This window comes from Saccopteryx leptura, chromosome 5 (assembly GCF_036850995.1).
Source record: "Saccopteryx leptura isolate mSacLep1 chromosome 5, mSacLep1_pri_phased_curated, whole genome shotgun sequence".
NCBI classification, from domain to species: Eukaryota; Metazoa; Chordata; class Mammalia; order Chiroptera; family Emballonuridae; genus Saccopteryx; species Saccopteryx leptura.
In genome coordinates, this window is record NC_089507.1 from 57718464 (window position 1) to 57732190 (window position 13727).

A 13727-nucleotide genomic window follows, 5' to 3' on the forward strand; every position below is an offset into this window, starting at 1 on the left:
GTGTTGACACAGCACATCTAAATGTGGCCTCCAAAATCCAAAGAGAAGTGGAAGTAGCACACTATTCTAGGTTACCTCTGATACCCAGATATAATAGGGATAAATTACCGCCAGAGTACAGAGAATAGCAGGAAGTTGTTAATTACTGGGAAATGATGACATATTGAGTTTTTATCACCTTTGGTTTTCAAGTGATTATTTAATTGTAAGAATATTTAACAATGGCTGTGTTTACCAACCAACTTAACTAAATTCCTGTAAATTTAACATTTAGCCTTTGTAGGTGATACAAGCTGTCTTTAGCACATTACTGATAGTAGGGTTCAAGGCAATGAGGGATGTTAGGGGTAAAGAGTGAAGATAATTGGCTTCCCCAACACCTGCCAGGTTATTTCCACAAAGGTCATTGCAGAGCTTCTATCAGGGTGGGAAAGCCCCATGTCCAAGGGAGTAAGAAGAATTTCTCTGACAAAGAAGGCTGTATATCACTTCGGGTAATATTGTCATCTTAATATTAAGTCTTCTAATCCATGAATATGGGATGTCTTTTAATTTGTGTAAATAAATATATTATTAAACTTTTTTAGTTTAATAATTTAATATCATTTCACTCTAAGTATTTTTTAGTTGTATCCCACAATTTTTCATATTTTTTACATTTATTTTTAAATTTCCATTTTGATCTTTCTGACCCATAAATTGTGTTTTATTTTATTTTCAAATAAATGCTTTCAAATATGTTATGAATATTTAACTTAATTGTATTCTGATCGGTGTATATGAGTTAAATGATACCAGTTGTGATGTGTTAAAACTTACTTTTACAAAGTTGTACATATAATTTTGTACATATCTTGAGAAGAATGTGTTTTCTCTAATTGCTGGATGCAGAGTTCTACCTATATCCATTTAATGAAGCTTTAATTTATTGGTACTCACTGATTTTTTGGTCTGTTTGATTTATTACTGAGAGTTGTAGTAATATCTTCTTAATAGTTATGAATCAATTTCTCTATGTGGAGCTATCAATTTTTCTTTATATTTTAATCTGTTTTGAGATGCATATGTTTAGAATTCTATATCTGTCTAGTGTGTACATGTGTGTTTGTGAATTAAACCTTTTACCATTATGCATATTATTAGTAATCTTTATGTATCTCTAATGATCTTTTTTGCCTTAATTGTAATCTGATACTAATATAGTTATATCAGGGTTTTTTTTTGGTTGGTATCTTCCTAGTAAATCTTCCTTTATACATCTCTAATCAATATATTTATACTCTTCTCAATTAAATAAAAAATTAAATATTTCATAAAATTCCATTTTTGTTCATCTCCACTAAGTAGATGTTCTTGTTAGTTTATACAATCCACTTTTCAAGAATGGTGATATAATGGGTGGGGCAAATGTACGTTTACAGTTGTATGTGAAACTGAGTTTTTCTTTTATTATATATTAATTATTTTATTATTTACTTGTATTACAACTGCAAATCTTTTATCCACAACTGTATTTACTTTTTTTTTAACATTGTACTTTATTTCATAATATTCTTTTCCCTTCTACCTGAAGTGCAACCTTTAGAATTTTCTCTAGTTTTGGTCAGTTGATGATACATTCTGCCATTTTTTGTCTGAAAATGTTTTTGAGCCCTATTATTGAAAGATAGTTGTACTAAATATGAAATTAAAAATTGATCTTTTCACTCAAACCTTGACTACTGTTTTTGGCTTCGATCATTGCTTTAGAAATTAGCTTTTAGTTTATTTACTTGTTTTGTTCAGTAATCCATCTTTTCTATTTGGCTACCTTTCTTTTTTTGCAAAAGAAAGAAAAAGAGGGAGAGACAGAAAGCATCAATTCTTTGTTGTGAAACCTTAGATGTTCACTGATAGCTTTCACTTGTGTACCTTGATCAGGTGGCTCCAGCCAAGCCACAGTGAGCCTAGGCTCAAGCTGGCAACCTCGGAGTTTTGAATACGGGTCCTCAGTGTCCCAGGCCAACACTCTATCCACTGCGCCACAACCTGTCCAGGCTCTATTTGGCTACTTTTAAAGTCATCTATTTGTCTTTTGCAATCAGGGTAAAATACTGTATAAGATTTTATTCTTATTTATTTTACTTGAGGTCAATTGTTCTTCCTGAAACTAAAAATTTGTATCTTTAATCAAGACTGGAAAATTTCAGCCAAATATTTTCAAATATTTCCTCTTTCCCATTCTCCCTACACCCTTTTTGGAAATGTGATTAGAAGAATGTGAGACATTCTTTCTCTTTCCTCCATATTTCATACTTCTTCGCTTCCATAGTCTCTCTTTCTTGTTTTACTGTGCTCTAGGCATTATTCAGAGCTACTTCTGTTTACTAATATTCTCTTGAGCTGTTCTAATTTATTTTAAATGAGTCCACAGGTTTTTTGTTTGTTTTTTTGTGACAGAGACAGAGAGTGTGACAGATAGGCACAGATAGACAGACAAGATGGGACAGATAGAAAGAAAGGGAGAGAGATGAGAAGCATTAATTCTTCATTGCAGCACCTTAGTTGTTCATTGACTGCTTTCTCATATGTGCCTTGACTGGGGGGTGTACAGAGGAGTGTATGACCCCTTGCTCAAGCCAGAGACCTTGGGCTTCAAGCCAGTGACCTTTGGGCTCAAGCCAGTGACTATGGGGTCATGTCTATGATCCCACTCTCAAGCCAGCGGTCTTGTGCTCAAGCTGGTGAACCTGTGCTCCAGCCCGTGACCTCCGAGTTTCAAACCTGGGTCCTCCGTGTCCCAGTCCGATGCTGTATCCACTGGGCCACCACCTGGTCAGCACTATTTTTTTTTTAATTTTTTTAATTTGTTCATTCATTTTGAGAAGGGAGGAAGGGAGAGAGAGAAGCATCAACTTGTTTCACTTAGGTGTTCCATTTACTTGTGCACTCATTGACTACTTCTTGTTTGTCCCCTAATGGGGGATCGAACCCACAACCCCTGGTGTGCCGGATCAGTGCTTTATTTAAGGAGCGACTCAGCCAGGACTCCACAGAGTTTTTAGTTGCAATAATTATATATTTCTTTCTATAGCTATTATGTGGTTTTTTAATCCAATTTTTCAAAAATTGTTTCTTATACAGTACATTGCTCATATTTCCAATTCCCTCTATTATTTCCTAAACACTTTAAGCATGCTTATTTTATGTAAACTTATATGCCTATACAGAACTAATCATATTAGTTATATTCTGCATCTGAACTTCCAATACATGAAGTTTCTATAATCTGCTTTTTTTGTTGTTTCTACTGACTTTAGGCACTGTGTCTTCTTTTTCATGGATTTTGTTAGTTTTCTTGGTGAGTTCATGCCTGTTTTGAATTTACCTGTAGAAAATCTGTGAGTACTGAACTGACAGTAAGATTGTCTAGGGCCTAGACTCTAGGCTCAGCATAGTCCCACAGGGATGATGTAACACATTGTCCAAATGTAGAGGGTTTCTGCTAATGCAGGACAACTTCATAATTTCCCATTTTAAAGGTCTAGGTTTTGGGGTGGGGGTTATGTTCAAATGCTTTTTCTGGAATGTATGTGAACTAAGTTTTGTGGATTAAGTTGTAATATACTACAGAAGAGTAATTAGTTCTTGAGTGGGAAAGATAAAAGAATATTTTTTGGCGATCTTGTTATAGGTATTTGAATAATCTTATTTGGAAACAAAATGGTCACACTCCCTGGCAATAAAGCTAGATAAACATCTGAAACATCATCACCCTCATTCTGAAATAATATCTACTCATTAGATTACTACATACAATTCATTTTGTCTTTGTATTTTAAAAGAGAAAGAGAGAGAGGAAGATAAATGTGAGATTTCCTGAGTAATGGTATGATTAAAGTATAGAGTGTGGTGAAATGAAAAGAATGTTAGTTGTCTCCTAACAGATATGGAGACAAAATTACTACGTAGAGCAAATATCAGCTTGTGAGGATACAAAAGTCAGGAAAATAGGTGCTTTGTTCTTAATTCACGTAACAAACACTGGAAACTGAGTACCAAGATAACAAGAATCAAGTCTTTTTATTCTTCTCCATTGTGCAGCACCCCAGTCAGAAAAATACAAAACAAACAAACAAACAAACAAACAAAAAAACCCAAAACGTATGAGGAACTGTGCCCAGGAGTGCACATTATTAAGTGGCAGAGCGAGGATTCAGCTAAGGTGGCGGGGCTGCAGGGCTCTCCACTGAGCTCAGAGAAGGCAGCTGAACACACACACACAAGTGAAGATGCTGAAACCAGTGCCTCTCAAGGCACCTTCAATATGGTCCAGACATTTAATAGATTCCCAAAGGTGGAGCTAATTTATTCCTAGAGAATCTGTAAATGAGAAGACATCTTTAAATGACTACAAAATTATTCTACCACGACAGACACAATTTAAATACTGCAATAATTTGAATAAAGGAGAATATTTTGCTGCTATTTTCTCTGAGAGCAATGCTCAGTACAGGTATTTAAATCAGAGACACTCCAGAAGTAGCAAGAGAACTTAGCTAAACCAAAGCTTCCGCATGCAATCCATATATATACATAGGCTTCTGCCTCCCAGCGCCAACCGGGTGGTAATTTCACTGCTGGTTGTGGGTTAAGGCAGTGGTCCCCAACATTTTTTGGGCCACGGACCAGTTTAATGTCAGAAAATATTTTCACAGACCAGCTTTTAGGGTGGGATGGATAAATACACAAAATAAAATTATGCAACCGGTGTAAAAACTGTGGTATTTTTAAATATAATTGTCAAACTTACGATATTTATTGGGCTAAGTTAAAGGAGGAACGAGCATGTCCTCATTATTCAGGCTGTATTTAAATTTGTTATTCTGACAACGTTTCATGTCTGACATCAATATGTAATATGATAGGTTCAGGCTTGCTACCAATCATGATCCTATGACAATAAAAATAAACATGAATCCACTGTGTACTCGTATGCAACTTTATTAGAAGCGTCCTCTTAACATCGCACCAACAACATAACATTAGTAACATCCTCTCTGCCTCCAAACACTTTCCAGTCGCTATGGTAACATTTAAACATGCCTTAAAAATAAGATACAACACAAAAACAAATATAAAGTGCATGAAAAATACAACTCACCATTGTTATGAATATTATAAGTTAAGGGTTATTTATTATAATGTTTATATAGAATGAGAGATACAACCATAACGCTAAATCAGTGGGAGCCCTGAGCTTGTTTCTCTGCAACAAGATGGTCCCATCTAGGGGTAATGGGAGACAATGACACCCGAAGTGTGTTGCTTATGTCCAGTCTATTCCGTAATTTTGTTTTGGTTGCTGTCACTGCAGAAAATCTCGCTTCACACAAATAGGATGTCGGAAATGGCAACAGGGTTTTTAGTGCTTTTGTGGCAATCTTGGGGTGTTCTGCCATGACTTTAATCCAGAACACCGGCAGAGTTGTAGTCTCGAACATATTTTTAAGGCTGCCATCATTTGCGATCTCCAGTAGTTGATCCTCTTCTTGCATAGACACGCTGGATTCACCTGGTTTGTTGACAAATGGATCACAGATCCATTCCTTGGCAATTCGTGGGTCTTTTGTGGTTGGGAAGTAGCATTTAAACTCTTTTAAAAGCAAATACAGGTGATCGTGCACCAGCTGGGACAATGAAGGCTTGGGCTCAGTCTCTTCCAAAATTCCCGCGAATGTTTGAAACATGTCAAATATACCCCTGTTCACGCGCCGTCCTCACAAATCCAGTTTGGCTTTAAATGCAGCTACTTTATCTGCCAACTTGAAGACAGTTGTCATTTTCCCCTGAAGTGACCGATTGAGTTCATTGAGGAGGTTAAATATGTAGCACAAGTAAGCGAGTTTTGCGACCCATTGCTTGTCACTGAAATGTGCTGCTAGCGGTGACTTTTTTTCTGAGAGAAATCTCTGCAGTGGCTCTCGTAATTCAAACACTCTGGCCAGGGACCTCCCTCGGGATAACCATCTTATTTCTGTGTATAAGAGAAGGTGTCTGTGCTCCGCATTCATTTCTTCACAAAGCTGCTCGAACAGGCGTGAGTGAAGGGTGTGTGCTTTGATGTGGTTAATAACTTTAACGACATCATTCAATATGCTGTTAAATTCCGGTGGTAAATTTCTGCTAGTCAGCATTAACCTGTGAATGACACAATGTGTAGATTTGCATTCAGGTGCAACCTCCTTAATCTGAGTAGTTAAACCAGACATCCTTCCGGTCATGGCAGCAGCTCCATCTGTGCATATGCCGACACAAAAAGACCATTTCAGTTTTCCTGATATATAGTCATCCAGAGATTTAAATAGTTCTGCGGCTGTGGTTCTGGTTGGCAATGATAGTGCACATAACATATCCTCACACACATCCTCTTGATAAAGATAACACACATAAACAAGTAGCATTGCCTTGTTGTCAATATCTGTAGATTCGTCAACCTGGAGAGCGTACCACGGTGATTTATTAATCCTTTCCAACAATTGTGATTCAATGTCCTCTGCTATTTCCTCAATGCGCTGTGTGATGGTGGATGCCCAGGCAGCAGTTCCAAGACCTCCAGGGAAACATTTCAGGCTAAAAGGGCGTGTCACCATTAGACATCAGTCTATTCCTTTCCTTCTTTTTCCACTCTCTCTTTCTTGCTATCTCTCCAGTTGTCTTCTACATTCTTGTCTTCAACAAACATTTTTTGAAAACGTGACCGAAACAGACATGGCCAAGTTTATGGTAATTTCAGTGGGAAGGTGAAAACGCCTTTTGAACAGATTCAAACATAATTAGACCAAGGACTTGGTACTCTCCCTTCCTTTGCCATGGTCCGGACTCCAAGGACCTGAGACTCAGGCTGCGTAGAGGGTTGAGCGGTGCAGGGGCGCTTTCCCGGGAAAAGGGGACGTCCCAGCTCCGCATGCCAGGTGCGAATGCGCAAAGGGCCTGGCTGCGTGGTCTCCTAGCCACCAGAGAGACCAGAACACACAATCGCCGACAGCTCTACGCTCACTGACGGAGCCAGTGCGACTGTGGAGAACCGCCGGCGTGGGTTTCGGCTTACTGAGAAAAGTGGGGTTGGCAGGAACTGAAGGCTCTCATAAACTCTGTGGGTGCCCCGTGGGAGTGCCTAGTACCCGTCTCCGCTGGAGCTGGGGTTGAGGTGGGGTGGAGTGGGGGTGGGCTAGAAGTGGCCTAGGGGTGTGCCAGGCTAGGCTGCAGACCACCTCTATTTTTTTTCAAGAGTCCCAGCCAGCACCTAAATGATTATAATGTAAAATAACCAGCGCTCGACGCTGTTCATCGCAAATGACATTAATTTTCTGTTATCTTTACAACCAACAGGGAATGTGTAATAACCTATTCTAGATGGAAAATGGTATCCCGAGTCCTCTGTGGAGACTCGCTTAGCACATTTCACCCTTCTCTGGATTAGCCAACTGGATCCCTTGGGAGGAGTCGACTGCACCTGGAGCCACTGACCACCCAGAGGATGACTGTGGCAAGCTGAGCCTGTGTATGTGTGGCTGTCTCTTGTACTGGGGCATTCTGCTGCCGTTTTGAATCCATGGTGGGTGTCACAGGTACAGGACAGGAATCCAAGGCTGTTTGAGACCGTTTGTCTTTGCTGATTCCTTGAGCTGATTATGAGGATGCAATTCTGTTCTCTTGGAGACTGGACCATGAGGTGGTAAAGACCCCAAAGTCTAGATTCAGGAAGGCTGGAGTCCAAGGCCAGTGCTCCTCTTATTTACAAGGTGACCAAAGGCAAGTCCTGGCTCCCTCTGGGCTCAGTTTTCTCAACTGTATAATGGAGAAAATAGAATCAGTTTTATAGAATTGTGTGAGGAATAGCTGACATCACACATGCAAAGCAGTTACTGTCACATAGTGTGCACTGTGTACACATTAGCAATTGTGAAATCTTTTGGAATACACCTTTTTGCCCATTATGAAACTTTGTTTTGAAATATTTATACACTGGAAATAAAATATGGACACTGAGTTTTCTCACTGGGAACATTGAACTTCTTTTTCCCTGAAAGTCTACCAGCCTCCTTTGCCTGTGGCATTTTTTTGGTCAAGAACCCAATGGGGCTGGGAGAATTGCTCGTCTTCCTGTGTCACTTAAATCTGGTGTCAGGAGGTGTCCCTAAGGAATTACAACTGATGAGTATAAGGCATATGAGAAGCTGAAAGGTGACAGGGAAAATTTACCAAATTGTCAGGCTAGAGTTGGGTAGCAGCTGTGTTATATTACCATGGTCCCGGACATCTTTTGGCTTTCAGTTAGTTCCGTTATCCTCAGCATATGCGTCTAGTGCTTCCATCTTGAAATGGTTTCCATACCTACTGGCATGGAGTCTTCCAAAGAAGAAGGGGGAAGGTGTAGTACACTGCAAGTGGCAAAAAAAGCCTTTGTAGATTCGAGGCTCAGCAAAAGACTAAGTTCTCCCCCCTCCATCTCCATATTGGCTATGAGGCTGAGTATTTGCACCCACTTCACTTGCTTCCTTAAGTTGCTGGAAGCAATTTACTTGCCCTTCCTCTTACTCTTTGTTTGTTCAGATGTTGGTTGATTTCGCTTATGCATGGTGGGGGGATTCCTGTTTATGCCTTGGGAGAGTTCCTGTTTTTGCCTCAGATGTGTAACTTTGTATCAAAGATGTCCTTATTTGCATATGGCAATATAATAAAGCAAAAGGGGCACTCGGATATTGCCATCAGCATTGAAAGAGGCCTCCCAATCCCATCCTTTTTTCTTAATAAGTCTGTTTTCTTAATTCCGCACGGTTCTCCCTCAAGATCCGGAATTATGAGCCTCACTGTCTGCGCAGGAAGGGGCAACGTTGACAGGGCACATGCCAGCTGACTCTGCCTTTTAATTAGGTAAATACAGTTGACCCTTGAATAGGATAGAACTGCACAGGTCCATATATATGAAGATTTTTCTACAAATATAGTCAGCCCTTCCTAGCTATGGATTTCACTTGTACAGATTAAAACAACCACAGATAGAAAACAGTATATTCTCATTCCTAACTGCAGATCTAAAATACTGTTTGTATCTGCAGTTGGTTGAATCCACAATGCCAAGGGCCTCTTATAGAGTCAAACATCCTACATGGGTTTTCGAGTGTGCAGGGGTCGGTACCCCGAATCCTCTGTGTTGTTCTGGATCGATTGTGATAGTTTTGCCAGTAAACAGCTCATTCATCGGACCGCCCCGAGATGCTAGGAAGCCTAGAAAACTCGGTTGGGCATTTCAACATTGAACAAAATACAGAACAAATTTGTGAGATTTAAGGAAAAGGAGCCAAAAGGATATTGGGCAAGAAACGAGTAGTGCCTGCTAGCCCACGCCACCCTGCAGGCTGTTCCCTACACAGTGAGCACGACAGTGGCTCAGCAAGGGGCACTCCTCTGCAGAGCCCCCCAGCGGCCCCTTCTCCTTCAGAGTAAAGCCCTGGCCTGCAAGGCCCTGCCTGCTCTGCCCTCCACCCTGCCCCTGCCGCACCCCTCCCTCCTCACCTCCTACTCCTCTGCTCTCACCCACTGCGGCCACTCGGGCCTCCTCCTGCTCTGTGAACATGACAAATGTTTCCAGTTCAGATCTCTGGTCTTTGTCTGGGACACTTGCCCCAGGTGTCTGCCCAGCTCACTCCTTCACTTCTTTCAGGTCTTTGCTGGAATGTCTCCTACTTTGAGAGACTGTGGAAATAACATTTCCCTTCCACCCTCATTTTCTATCCCTGACCATGATCTACTTTTCAACGAAGCACTTGGCACCACCAGGCTCATCACTAGAATAAATGCTCAATAAGAAAAAGACATTTATTTTTACATAAATTCAGCAAAATTCCATAGCTTAATTCCTGTGGGTCTAACTTGGTTATGTGTCTGTTCCTTAACCTGTCGCTGGCTTTGATCCTAATGGGACTGGCCTGCCCGTGGACGGAGATGGGGTCGGGCCAATTCAGACCATCTGGACTGAGAGTGGAAGGAGAGGTGGTTTTTAAAAGAAAAATCTAGTTACTGTATTTCGTGGGTGGAAGAATGAATGCTGGAGTCAAAACCCACTGAAATCCTTCAGAAGTGTTCAGTGGGCAGTTGGGGAGTGGGGCCGACCCAGAGGCAGCATTCCACCTGGAGGAGATGGAGTTTCAGTACAAAGGCTGCCCACCTTGAATCTCGGAGATGGATGTTCTCCCACAACACCCAGCTCCGGATCTGCCCCGAAACTGATGAATTCATTGACTCTTTGGAAATGAAAAGCAAAGGGGCGAGATGACCTGTCCTGTTTTAGAATCAAGGGACCCCCATTTCCAGAAATAGGACAAACACAGGTATGTCCCACATAACTGAAAACCTGATTAGTTGCCTCTGTGAATTATGTCAGAAGCCCTTTTATTCACGTGACTGGGACTAGTAGATGGTAAGGTAACAACAAAAAAAGTTAATACAGGGAATTATAAAAGATGACACTTAAGTACTTAGAACTTGTTATTTTTAACCCAAGAACATACCGTATTTCCCCATGTATAAGACACTCTCAGGTATCAGGTGCACATTAATTTTGGGGCCCAAAATTTGGAAAAAAAAATGTATTTCATAAAGTTATTGAACTCATTTTATTTATCATAAAATTCCTACAACTTATCTGCGTGAAAAAGCAGGAAATGCAAGTAAAAAATCTACAATCATTGTATAACACGCGCCCAATTTTTAAACCCCAAGTTTTTTAGAAAAGGGTGTGTCTTATACATGGGGAAATGCAGTAACTATACATCATATGGTGTTTTAAATGTAAAGTTTTTTTAATGTGGGTTGGGTACTTGGATTTTCCATAAATTGCAACACTAATGACACCTTCTTTGAATTTTTCCGATGCACTTAGCTTAATTTCATAGAAACAACTCTCTTTTATACCTCACTCTTTTTTTTTATAAATAAATTTTTATTTTAATGGGGTGATATCAATAAATCAGGGTACATACATTCAAAGAAAATATTTCCTGGTTATCTTGTCATTTAGTTCTGTTGCATACCCATCACCCGAAGAGAGATCGTCCTCCGCCACCCTCCATCCAGTTCTCTCTGTACTCCTACCCCTCCTCCTCTCCCTCATTCCCTCCCCCCACCCCCATAGCCACCACACTCCTGTCCATGCCTCTTAGTCTCGCTTTTATGTCCCACCAATGTATGGAATCCTGCAGTTCCTGTTTTTTTCTGATTCGCTTATTTCACCCCCGCACAATGCTACCAAGACTCCACCATTCCGCTATAAGTGATCTGATGTCATCATTTTTCCTAGCTGAATAGTATACCATGGTGTATATGTGCCCCATCTTCTTCATCCAGTCCTCTATTTTTTTTTACAGTGATTAAAAGCCTTTAAGCAAACTCTTGGCCAATACAGCAAGAATCCATAAAAGAGTAGTGTCCTTAACATGTTCACCAAGTCCAAGTTGGCCCCATCACCAAGCCAAATCCCTGAAAAATGCAACCCAACCACAGTTCAGTCTGTTAGGAGCTATCACAGGGAGCAGGAGTTCAGGAAAGTTCCCCACAGGAAAAGTCCGCATGGCACTGGAATTGTTGTCACCATTCTATACTTTGCAGCTCATGTCCAAGTCTCAATGACTGCTGCTTCTAGCTGGTAATGATTCAGGTAGACTGGAAAAAGCCATTTGCAGCATGTGTGGATATGGAGCTTCTGTTCTCCTCTGCCTGGAGAGTTGAGACCAGGTTGCTTTTCCCTGGAGCTCTGTGACTGTGGCATGAAAAGAGAACCTTGGGATACACTAAGCTGGGTGGCAAAGGTAAATTCATAATAGAAGTTGGCAAAAGGAGGAAAGAGAGCTCTAAATCAGGAGTAGGTTCCAGCCTGAAATATGAGTGGGGCATTGAGGTAGGAGGGATAAAGGAAACACTATATATTAAGCAAAGCAGCAGAAAATAGGACTATCAACACCCACAACAGAGATCTTTGAGGGAAGAATAAAAAACCTGACTATTCAGGCAAAACATAGTTAAGTGGCCCTTGTGCAAATGAGATCAGTTTACCTGCTTCTTGGAAGAAATACCCTAGGCTCGTCCACAGTGTCATAGATGGGGCCGACGGCCCTGGGCACCTTCAGCCTTCAGTGGCAAACCCCAGCTTTCTGGGCAAGGTTAGGTCATAGGTGGCTGGAGCAGGGCTGGAAGAGACTGAACCCTCCCTTAGAGGAGCGAGGGGGAAGCCCACCTTCCAGTGTCCCTGTTTCCTCACAGCAGAGGTGTGTAATCCTGGCAGGCTTTAGCTCAATGACCTTCCTTTCCACTATTGAAGCAGGACCCAGATGGCATCCTATGAGACCCCTTTGGGGCGTTGGAACCTTTAAGGGTGTATCCTAGAAGCTGGTAGTTCCCCTGATCTCTATTGGGCTTTTTCTGCCTCTAGGTATCTTAAAAGCCATTCTCAGAAGATCTCGCTGAGGGGTTTGAGGATCCCCATCCACCTTTATAAATCTTTTCCATATATCTGGAGCTATTTGGAAAAAGACAAAACAGTGTTATTAGCTAGATCTAATAAAGAAGGTAGTAGTTTGCAGGCGAAAAAGATTTGGTGTCTCCTGTTCATCAGCATTCAAAAGAAATGTAAATTTTTTTTTTTTTAAGTAAAAAGCATGATATGGTAGACCCGTCGGAGTCATTGGCCTGGTGTGCAGGATTCCCGGGTTCGATTCCTGGCCAGAGCATACAGGAGAAGCGCCCATCTACCTCTCTACCCCTCCCCCTCTCCTTCCTCTTCGTCTATCTCCTCCCGCCCGCAGCCAAGGCTCCACCGGAGCTAAGCCACCCCGGGCACTAAGGATGGCCCCATGGCCTCCGCCCCAGTCGCTAGAATGGCTCCGGTTGTAACAGAGCAACACCCCAGATGGGCAAAGCATTCCCCCCTGGTAGGCATGCCAGGTGGATCCCAGTCAGGCGCATGCAGGAGTCTGTCTGACTGCCTCCCCATCTCCATCCTCAGAAAAATACAAAAAATAAATAAATAAAAGAAAAACTACCACCAAAAAAAAAAAAAGGGGGGGGGGGCATTCCCTTGTGCTAAAGCTCCAGGGAGCATGGAGTGAGCTTGAGTATGTCCTATGAAACATGGAGCTCTATGTTGACATATAAGTCTTTGAAGAAGGAGGAACTGCTGAAATAGTTTATCAGCATTTGTCCCTAAGACAGCAGTCTTTATAGTGGGAACACCATACGTAAATATTTGCTGTCTGTCTATAGATTAAGGGAGGTGTTGTGGACTGTTAATGGCAAAAAAGCCATTATAGATTCGAGGCTTGGCAGGGGGCTAAGTTCTCCCCCCTCCATCTCCATATTTGGCTTTGATGCTGAGTGTTTGCACCCACTCCACTTCCTTCCTTGGGTTGCAGGAAGCAATATACATGCCCTTCCTCTGACTCTTTGTTTGTTTCAGATGTTTGTAAATTTCACTAATGTATCCTGTTTTTGCCTTGGGAGAGTTCCTGTCTTAGCCTTTGATGTGCAACTTTGTATCAGGGTCCTTGATTTGCATAGGTCCATATAATAAAGCGAATTAGGGCTGTGAGGCACTCAGATGCTGCCAGGCAGTTTGAGGAGTCCTCCCGGTCCCATCGATTTTGTTCTGACAAGTGTGTTTCCTCAATTCCGCACTGTTATTTGGAGCCGCG